The sequence below is a fragment of the Salvelinus fontinalis genome, chromosome 13 (assembly GCF_029448725.1).
Source record: "Salvelinus fontinalis isolate EN_2023a chromosome 13, ASM2944872v1, whole genome shotgun sequence".
In the NCBI taxonomy this organism is placed as follows: Eukaryota; Metazoa; Chordata; class Actinopteri; order Salmoniformes; family Salmonidae; genus Salvelinus; species Salvelinus fontinalis.
Genome location: NC_074677.1, coordinates 5,863,839 through 5,875,153, shown reverse-complemented (window position 1 = coordinate 5,875,153; position 11,315 = coordinate 5,863,839). Strand labels below are relative to the sequence as shown.

The window sequence follows — 11,315 nt, the reverse complement described above, 5'->3', positions numbered from 1 at the left end:
TGCCTGTGTCCACTTTCCTGCTCTATGATTCAACTGATATTTATTGCCTTCAAATCATGTCAACAGACCTGAAACAATGCTCTCAGTTTAAGAGATTTTTTAAATGTTATTTTACCTTTATTTAACTAGGCAAGTCAGAACAAATTCTTATTTACAATGACGGCCTAGGAACAGTGGGTTAACTGCCTTGTTCAGGGGCAGAACAACAGATTTTTACCTCGTCAGCTCAGGTATTCAATCTAGCAACCTTTCGGTTACTGGCCCAACGCTCTAACCACTAGGCTACCTGCCGATAGATAATTACGGAACATTCTTTCAGACAGCCACCCTCCTTTGTTTGTCTAATAATAATCATCAGGGGGACAGGGAGGACAGGCCCCCCCCACATTCTGAAATTGCATTTATGCCCCCCCCAGTTTTATCATTGGAATGTGATACAAAACATGGCGTCGATGTGCTTTAGGACCATGCGGACGCCTCCGAGCGGTCGGGTAGGCTGCTTGCTGTCGGGTAGGCTGCTTGCTGTCGGGTAGGCTGCTTGCTGTCGGGTAGCCTGTTTGCTGTCGGGTAGCCTGTTTGCTGTCGGGTAGCCTGTTTGCTGTCGGGTAGGCTGTTTGCTGTCGGGTAGCCTGTTTGCTGTCGGGTAGGCTGTTTGCTGTCGGGTAGCCTGTTTGCTGTCGGGTAGCCTGTTTGCTGTCGGGTAGCCTGTTTGCTGTCGGGTGGCCTGTTTGCTGTCGGGTGGCCTGTTTGCTGTCGGGTAGCCTGTTTGCTGTCGGGTGGCCTGTTTGCTGTCGGGTGGCCTGTTTGCTGTCGGGTAGCCTGTTTGCTGTCGGGTAGCCTGTTTGCTGTCGTGCAGGCTGTTTGCTGTCGGGTAGCCTGTTTGCTGTCGTGCAGGCTGTTTGCTAAAACCAAACCAACTGTTGAAGCGCTGCTCTCTCAATGTGTCATAATTAGTACTGTGTTAGTTTAGGGTTCGTTCATTAACTCAGAGTCATGCGTTTTATAACACATTCGTTACCTTAAAGCCGTGGTTCACTCAGAAACATCGTGACACATCCTCTATGGGGACACATTTCTACACATTTTGTCATGGGGTGCAGGGAAAATGTTGCCGTTTTAAAGGTAATTTTCTTGGAATTGTATACATTTTGCCATGTCTAATGTGTATTCCTGTGATATTTGAATGACTCAAACATTACTACAAAATATATGGGCCTAAATGGGCTAGTTGATCTGGGCCGTTTCTGACAGGTAATAAATAGCTCTCTAGGGTCTGTAATGACTGACATCACAAGAGGAACTGATGATGTAATACCCAATATAGAAGTTGCACCTTGTGCATTCTACTATAACAACTTTCAAGAGGAAGTTGAACGCTGGACGGAGTTCAAAGCCGGTTTTCCAACCTCTTCCATCAGCACAGCACACACCAGGTTGTCTTCAAGAAGCGGAAGAATAGATGGCGCGGGGTATTCCACTTTGAAATACTGTAATAATGACATACTTTTGATATTTAAATCTTTCTCATTGACAATTTTGCGATTGATACGCAAATTCAATAAAACTTTCAGAGTTGAAGTTTGTACTCTTGCATCTACCTTGACAGATTACTTACAAAAAAAAGACATTTTTAAATGATTCTGATATTTTTAATTATTTGATTATGTCTTAGTGTACAAAAAGCATGCAAAAAAAAAAAATAGCATATTTATATATTGGTACATATTTACATGGTAACAGTTGCATTCAGTACAGGTTTGCCATGCTTTTTCCCATTTACACCTGGTTCTAACATGCATCCTAAACTTGTCCCGTTTACACCTGTAAGATCTGATCCCAATCAGATCACAATGCATATTTACTACAACCGTCTAAAAATGTGGGCACAATCAAAATGTGGACAACATCAGGACAACTGGCACGTTAGCACCGGGTATGAAAGAGGCTTCAGGAATATGCAGAACAGTACAGACATCGAATAAACCCATTGAACAAAAGACACCTTCAACACAGAGACCAGGACAATCACATATGATAAAGGACACCTTCAACACAGAGACCAGGACAATCACATATGATAAATGACACCTTCAACACAGAGACCAGGACAATCACATATGATAAATGACACCTTCAACACAGAGACCAGGACAATCACATATGATAAATGACACCTTCAACACAGAGACCAGGACAATCACATATGATAAAGGACACCTTCAACACAGAGACCAGGACAATCACATATGATAAATGACACCTTCAACACAGAGACCAGGACAATCACATATGATAAATGACACCTTCAACACAGAGACCAGGACAATCACATATGATAAATGACACCTTCAACACAGAGACCAGGACAATCACATATGATAAATGGTACCTTCAACACAGAGACCAGGACAATCACATATGATAAATGACACCTTCAACACAGAGACCAGGACAATCACATATGATACATGACACTTTCAACACAGAGACCAGGACAATCACATATGATAAATGACACCTTCAACACAGAGACCAGGACAATCACATATGATAAATGGTACCTTCAACATAGAGACCAGGACAATCACATATGATAAATGACACCTTCAACACAGAGACCAGGACAATCACATATGATAAATGATACCTTCAACACAGAGACCAGGACAATCACATATGATAAATGACACCTTCAACACAGAGACCAGGACAATCACATATGATACATGACACTTTCAACACAGAGACCAGGACAATCATATATGATAAATGACACCTTCAACATAGAGACCAGGACAATCACATATGATACATGACACTTTCAACACAGAGACCAGGACAATCACATATGATAAATGACACCTTCAACACAGAGACCAGGACAATCACATATGATAAATGACACCTTCAACACAGAGACCAGGACAATCACATATGATAAAGGACACCTTCAACACAGAGACCAGGACAATCACATATGATAAATGACACCTTCAACACAGAGACCAGGACAATCACATATGATAAATGACACCTTCAACACAGAGACCAGGACAATCACATATGATAAATGACACCTTCAACACAGAGACCAGGACAATCACATATGATAAATGGTACCTTCAACACAGAGACCAGGACAATCACATATGATAAATGACACCTTCAACACAGAGACCAGGACAATCACATATGATACATGACACTTTCAACACAGAGACCAGGACAATCACATATGATAAATGACACCTTCAACACAGAGACCAGGACAATCACATATGATAAATGGTACCTTCAACATAGAGACCAGGACAATCACATATGATAAATGACACCTTCAACACAGAGACCAGGACAATCACATATGATAAATGATACCTTCAACACAGAGACCAGGACAATCACATATGATAAATGACACCTTCAACACAGAGACCAGGACAATCACATATGATACATGACACTTTCAACACAGAGACCAGGACAATCATATATGATAAATGACACCTTCAACATAGAGACCAGGACAATCACATATGATACATGACACTTTCAACACAGAGACCAGGACAATCACATATGATAAATGACACCTTCAACACAGAGACCAGGACAATCACATATGATAAATGACACCTTCAACACAGAGACCAGGACAATCACATATGATAAATGGTACCTTCAACATAGAGACCAGGACAATCACATATGATAAATGACACCTTCAACACAGAGACCAGGACAATCACATATGATAAATGACACCTTCAACACAGAGACCAGGACAATCACATATGATAAATGATACCTTCAACACAGAGACCAGGACAATCACATATGATAAATGACACCTTCAACACAGAGATCAGGACAATCACATATGATAAATGACAGCGATGCAAAAAACTGTCCTTATCTTAATACTATGTAGACTCACAGCCCTCGATTAAATTCACTTCATCTCAACTCATCTTAACAGGTGTAGCTGGAGTGACAGGCAGCAGTATAGAGGTATGAATGTGTCATAATGACATGGGCACGTTAACAGGTGTAGCTGGAGTGACAGGCAGCAGTATAGAGGTGTGAATGTGTCATAATGACATGGGCACGTTAACAGGTGTAGCTGGAGTGACAGGCAGCAGTATAGAGGTGTGAATGTGTCATAATGACATGGGCACGTTAACAGGTGTAGCTGGAGTGACAGGCAGCAGTATAGAGGTGTGAATGTGTCATAATGACATGGGCACGTTAACAGGTGTAGCTGGAGTGACAGTCAGCAGTATAGAGGTGTGAATGTGTCATAATGACATGGGCACGTTAACAGGTGTAGCTGGAGTGACAGTCAGCAGTATAGAGGTGTGAATGTGTCATAATGACATGGGCACGTTAACAGGTGTAGCTGGAGTGACAGACAGCAGTATAGAGGTGTGAATGTGTCATAATGACATGGGCACGTTAACAGGTGTAGCTGGAGTGACAGGCAGCAGTATAGAGGTGTGAATGTGTCATAATGACATGGGCACGTTAACAGGTGTAGCTGGAGTGACAGGCAGTATTATAGAGGGCCGGCTAAAGGGGAAACGTGCAAAACGTTCATATTAATTAGCATATAGACCGTGTTAATATCACCAAGCTCAACTCCCAAGACAATGTACATGATAGACAGAAGGAAAGAACAGCTGAGTGCATTTAGAATCAGGACACAACACTAAAGAGGGAATGGCAAGAATATTGCACTTCTGTACATACATACCTGTACATACATACAGTACATACATACCTGTACATACATACAGTACATACATACCTGTACATACATACAGTACATACATACCTGTACATACATACAGTACATACATACCTGTACATACATACAGTACATACATACCGGTACATACATACCTGTACATACATACAGTACATACATACAGTACATACATACAGTACATAGATACCTGTACATACATACAGTACATAGATACCTGTACATACATACAGTACATAGATACCTGTACATACATACAGTACATACATACCTGTACATACATACCTGTACATACATACAGTACATACATACCTGTACATACATACAGTACATACATACCTGTACATACATACTGTACATACATACTGTACATACATACAGTACATACATACCTGTACATACATACATACATACATACAGTACATACATACAGTACATACATACATACAGTACATACAGTACATACATACATACAGTACATACATACATACAGTACATACATACAGTACATACAGTACATACAGTACATACATACATACATACCTGTACATACATACCTGTACATACATACAGTACATACATACAGTACATACATACAGTACATACATACATACATACCTGTACATACATACAGTACATACATACATACATACCTGTACATACATACAGTACATACATACAGTACATACATACAGTACATACATACAGTACATACATACAGCTGAATACATACAGTACATACATACAGGTGAATACATACAGTACATACATACATGTGAATACACATTAGACACTGATTAAGGTTCTTGTGCACTGCTCCACACAGACCAATTTTTTTTCTTCACTTTAGCTTGTGCATCATTCATACATACCTGTACATACAGTACATACATACAGTACATACATACAGTACATACATACCTGTACATACATACCTGTACATACATACCTGTACATACAGTACATACATACAGTACATACATACAGTACATACATACCTGTACATACAGTACATACATACAGTACATACATACCTGTACATACAGTACATACATACAGTACATACATACAGTACATACATACCTGTACATACAGTACATACATACCTGTACATACATACAGTACATACATACAGTACATACATATCTGTACATACAGTACATACATACAGTACATACATACCTGTACATACAGTACATACATACCTGTACATACAGTACATACATACAGTACAGTGTGCATCATCGTTCTTTTAGATGAAATATCAAATAGTGACTTGTCATCCTGGTGGCAGACAGCTGGCTCACAGCCAGGTGCTGTCTTTGTTCTGATCGCAACCCATAGACTGTTAGCTGTCAGTCTCTAGGTTAACTAACTCACAGCCAGGTGCTGTCTTTGTTCTGATCGCAACAGCCCTTCAGTTACAAGTTAACCCACAGACTGACAGTTAACCCACAGACTGTTAGTTAACCCATAGACTGTTAGTTAACCTAGAGACTGACACTTAACCCACAGACTGTTAGTTAACCCACAGACTGACAGTTAACCACACAGACTGACAGTTAACCCACAGACTGACAGTTAGTTAACCACACAGACTGACAGTTAACCCAAAGACTGACAGTTAACCCAAAGACTGTTAGTTAACCCACAGACTGACAGTTAACCCACAGACTGACAGTTAACCCAAAGACTGACAGTTAACCACACAGACTGACAGTTAACCCACAGACTGACAGTTAACCACACAGACTGACAGTTAACACACAGACTGTTAGTTAACCCAGAGACTGACACTTAACCCACAGACGGACAGTTAGTTCACCCACAGACTGACTGTTAGTTAACCTAGAGACTGACACTTAACCACACAGACTGACAGTTAACCCATAGACTGTTAGTTAACCTAGAGACTGACACTTAACCCACAGACTGTTAGTTCACTCACAGACTGACAGTTAGTTAACCACAAAGACTGACAGTTAACCCAAAGACTGACAGTTAACCCACAGACTGTTAGTTAACCCACAGACTGACAGTTAACCCAAAGACTGACAGTTAACCACACAGACTGACAGTTAACACACAGACTGTTAGTTAACCCAAAGAGTGACAGTTAACCCACAGACTGAAAGTTAACCCACAGACTGACAGTTAACCACACAGACTGACAGTTAACCCAAAGACTGACAGTTAACCCACAGACTGACAGTTAACCCAAAGACTGACAGTTAACCACACAGACTGACAGTTAGTTCACCCACAGACTGACTGTTAGTTAACCACACAGACTGACAGTTAACCCAAAGACTGACAGTTAACCCACAGACTGTTAGTTAACCCACAGACTGTTAGTTAACCCACAGACTGACAGTTAACCCAAAGACTGACAGTTAACCACACAGACTGACAGTGAGTTCACCCACAGACTGACTGTTAGTTAACCACACAGACTGACAGTTAACCCAAAGACTGACAGTTAACCCACAGACTGTTAGTTAACCCACAGACTGTTAGTTAACCCACAGACTGACAGTTAACCCAAAGACTGACAGTTAACCACACAGACTGACAGTTAGTTCACCCACAGACTGACTGTTAGTTAACCACACAGACTGACAGTTAACCCACAGACTGACAGTTAACCCACAGACTGTTAGTTAACCCACAGACTGTTAGTTAACCCACAGACTGACAGTTAACCCACAGACTGACTGACAGTTCACCCACAGACAGACTGACAGTTAACCCACAGACAGACTGACAGTTAACCCACAGACAGACTGACAGTTAACCCACAGACAGACTGACAGTTAACCCACAGACAGAGTGACGGTTAACCCACAGACTGACAGGTGACAAAGACAACCCCTTAAAACCTCCATCGAATAACAACCACTTCCAGCGTAACATGAATATAGAGTTCAGCCCACAGGCAGCAGGACGAAAAGTAAAAGTAGAAAAACAAGAAGCCATTACCGAAAACAAAGCAAGCTCTTCAGATTGATTGAAACCCTTCACTTGGAATAGCATGCTATAGAAATCACAAAGAAAGAAGTATAATTAAAGATGGCTGCCGTAAATACGTGAAACTGAAGCAACTGGAGGGCGATGAAGAAAAAACCCAGCGGGATTAAGAGAGGGTGTTAAGATGGCGTGAGTGAAAGAGAAAACACCATGTGACCTGGCCAACAGGAAATGTTTAATGAGGCTTTTTCTACCACTACCATCCCTCTATCCATCCTGTCACTGTAGCACCTAACAGCACTGATACGTCCACCAGGGGGTACAGTACTCTGTACTGTACATCCCTAATGGCACCCTATTCCATATATAGTGCACTACTATAGCACCCTATTCCCTATTTAGTGCCCTACTTTTGACAAGGGCCCATTGGGACGCACACTTAGGCTGGGATTTCATCTGATGGCTGTCGACAATGCAGCATTTAAAGATAATTTATGATTGAGCCGATATCTGTAGTGTGAATACAATCTCTGCAACCGGGGGAACATTACAAGAAGTCCCGCTATGAACTCTGTGCGAACATGACTTTTCCCAGACAACCCGGAGGCTACGGCTGAGGACAGGAACATGACTTATCCCAGACAACCCGGAGGCTACGGCTGAGGACAGGAACATGACTTATCTCAGACAACCCGGAGGCTACGGCCAAGGACAGGAACATGACTTATCTCAGACAACCCAGAGGCTACGGCTGAGGACAGGAACATGACTTATCCCAGACAACCCAGAGGCTACGGCTGAGGACAGGAACATGACTTATCCCAGACAACCCGGAGGGTACGGCCGAGGACAGGAACATGACTTATCCCAGACAACCCAGAGGCTACGGCTGAGGACAGGAACATGACTTATCCCAGACAACCCGGAGGCTACGGCTGAGGACAGGAACATGACTTATCCCAGACAACCCGGAGGCTACGACTGAGGACAGGAACATGACTTATCCCAGACAACCCGGAGGCTACGGCTGAGGACAGGAACATGACTTATCTCAGACAACCCGGAGGCTACGGCCGAGGACAGGAACATGACTTATCCCAGACAACCCGGAGGCTACGACTGAGGACAGGAACATTACTTATCCCAGACAACCCGGAGGCTACGGCTGAGGACAGGAACATGACTTATCCCAGACAACCCGGAGGCTACGGCTGAGGACAGGAACATGACTTATCCCAGACAACCCGGAGGCTACGGCCGAGGACAGGAACATGACTTATCCCAGACAACCCGGAGGCTACGGCTGAGGACAGGAACATGACTTATCCCAGACAACCCAGAGGCTACGGCCGAGGACAGGAACATGACTTATCCCAGACAACCCGGAGGCTACGGCTGAGGACAGGAACATGACTTATCCCAGACAACCCGGAGGCTACGGCTGAGGACAGGAACATTACTTATCCCAGACAACCCGGAGGCTACGGCTGAGGACAGAAACATGACTTATCCCAGACAACCCGGAGGCTACGGCTGAGGACAGGAACATTACTTATCCCAGACAACCCGGAGGCTACGGCCGAGGACAGGAACATGACTTATCCCAGACAACCCGGAGGCTACGGCTGAGGACACTAACAAGTAGAAGAAGTCCCGCTATGACCTCTGAAGTCATCAAACGAGCAAAAGGACACTATAGTAACAAGGTGGAATCATACTACACAGGCTCTGACGCATGCCGTATGTTGTAGGGGCTACAGTCCATTACGGTTGACAAAGGAAGACCCAGCCCTGATCTGCCCAGCGATGCCTCTCTACAAGACCAACTCAGTGCATTTTATGAACGCTTCAACAATAACAGCATTGTGCCGGGTGTGAGGGTTGCCACCGACCCTGAGGATTTGGTGATCTCGCTCTCCGAGGCCAACGTGAGTAAGGTCTTTAAATCGGGTCAACCCCCGCAAGGCCATGGGGCCTGACGGTATTCCAGGGGGCGTTCTCAGAGCATGAGCAGAACAGCTAGCAGGCATATTCACAATCATTTCAATCTCTCCTTGTCCTAGTCTGTAATCCATACATGTAAAACCAAGGAGCTGATCGTGGACTACAGGAAACAAGGGGGGGGGGGATTGGGGGGTGAGCACGCCCCATCCACAACGACGGGGCTGGAGTGGAGCGGATCGAGAACTTCAAGTTCCTCGTTGTCCAAATCACTAAGGAATTAACATGGTCTACACACACGCACAGTCATGAAGAAGGAGCAACAGCGCCTCCTCCCCCTCAGGAGGTTGAAAAGATTTGGCATGGGCCCTCAAATCCTCAAGAATTTATACAGCTGTACCACTGAGGTCGTCTTGACTGGCTGCATCACCGCCGGGTATGGCAATAGCACCGCCCTTGATCGCATGGCGCTACAGAGGGTGGTGCAGCTAGCCCAGTACATCACTGGGGCCGAGCTCCCTGCCATCCAGGACCTCTATATCAGAGGGTGGTGAGGACAGCCCAGCACATCACTGGGGCCGAGCTCCCTGCCATCCAGGACCTCTATATCAGAGCGTGGTGAGGACAGCCCAGCACATCACCTGGGCCGAGCTCCCTGCCATCCAGGACCTCTATATCAGAGCGTGGTGAGGACAGCCCAGCACATCACTGGGGCCGAGCTCCCTGCCATCCAGGACCTCTATATCAGAGCGTGGTGAGGACAGCCCAGCACATCACTGGGGCCGAGCTCCCTGCCATCCAGGACCTCTATATCAGAGGGTGGTGTGGACAGCCCAGTACATCACTGGGGCCGAGCTCCCTGCCATCCAGGACCTCTATATCAGAGGGCGGTGAGGACAGCCCAGCACATCACTGGGGCCGAGCTCCCTGCCATCCAGGACCTCTATATCAGGTGGTGTGAAATGAAGGTCCGGAAAATCGTCAAAGACTCCAGCCACCCAACCCATAGACTGTTCTCTCTGCTTCCGCACGGTACCGGTGCATGCAATCTGACACCAACAGGCTCCTGAACAGCTTCTATCCCCAAGACATACGACTGCTAAATAACACGGACTATCTGAGTTGACACCTGGATTTTATTTTTTCACTGTATCTATGCACACTGACAGGGCCCTGCACACACGCACACGCACACACACACGCACACACACACTTTGTTATTGATTACTACATTGATTGGTTTAGAGGTTGCAAGAAAGGCATTTCACTGTACTTGAGCATGTGACATTACAAACGTGAACCTTTAAAAGCCGCATTAATCACAGATCTCCTGAAATCATCAGCTGTTCCATACTGCATATCAAAGTTGCATGACTAAAACGATAGGGAACATGTTTTAAAAGGTAAATAAACTGTGTCCATCTTTTCTATGATTGTGTGCACAGACAAAAATTGAGCCCTGGCATTCTATCCAATCAGTGGCAAGATCTGCTTTATTAGTTAGCTCGACATTTAAAGGTAATTTCTGATTGAGCCGACATATGCAGCGGTTAACATGAATGTGGTCACCGCGAACATGGGAACATTGCCTTTAAGAAGGGTGCATAATCTAAAAGAGGCGATCGGATTGAATCCCGGCCTG

The 11,315-nt window shown here is 44.3% G+C and overlaps 1 protein-coding gene across 12 annotated transcripts in view; it reads right to left on the bottom strand.

Annotated features, from left to right (window-relative positions):
* Nucleotides 1–1,627: 1,627 nt before the first annotated feature.
* LOC129867982 (calcium/calmodulin-dependent protein kinase kinase 1-like) overlaps nt 1,628–11,315 on the bottom strand; it is a 96,991-nt gene continuing 87,303 nt past the window's right edge. For 2 of the 12 annotated variants that reach the window (XM_055941516.1, XM_055941515.1), the window contains one exon: nt 1,628–11,315. This exon is cut by the window's right edge and continues 2,662 nt beyond it. The gene's annotated coding sequence lies outside the window, so the exon portion shown is untranslated. The other 10 variants (XR_008761705.1, XR_008761706.1, XR_008761707.1 and 7 more) reach the window with 10 other exon arrangements.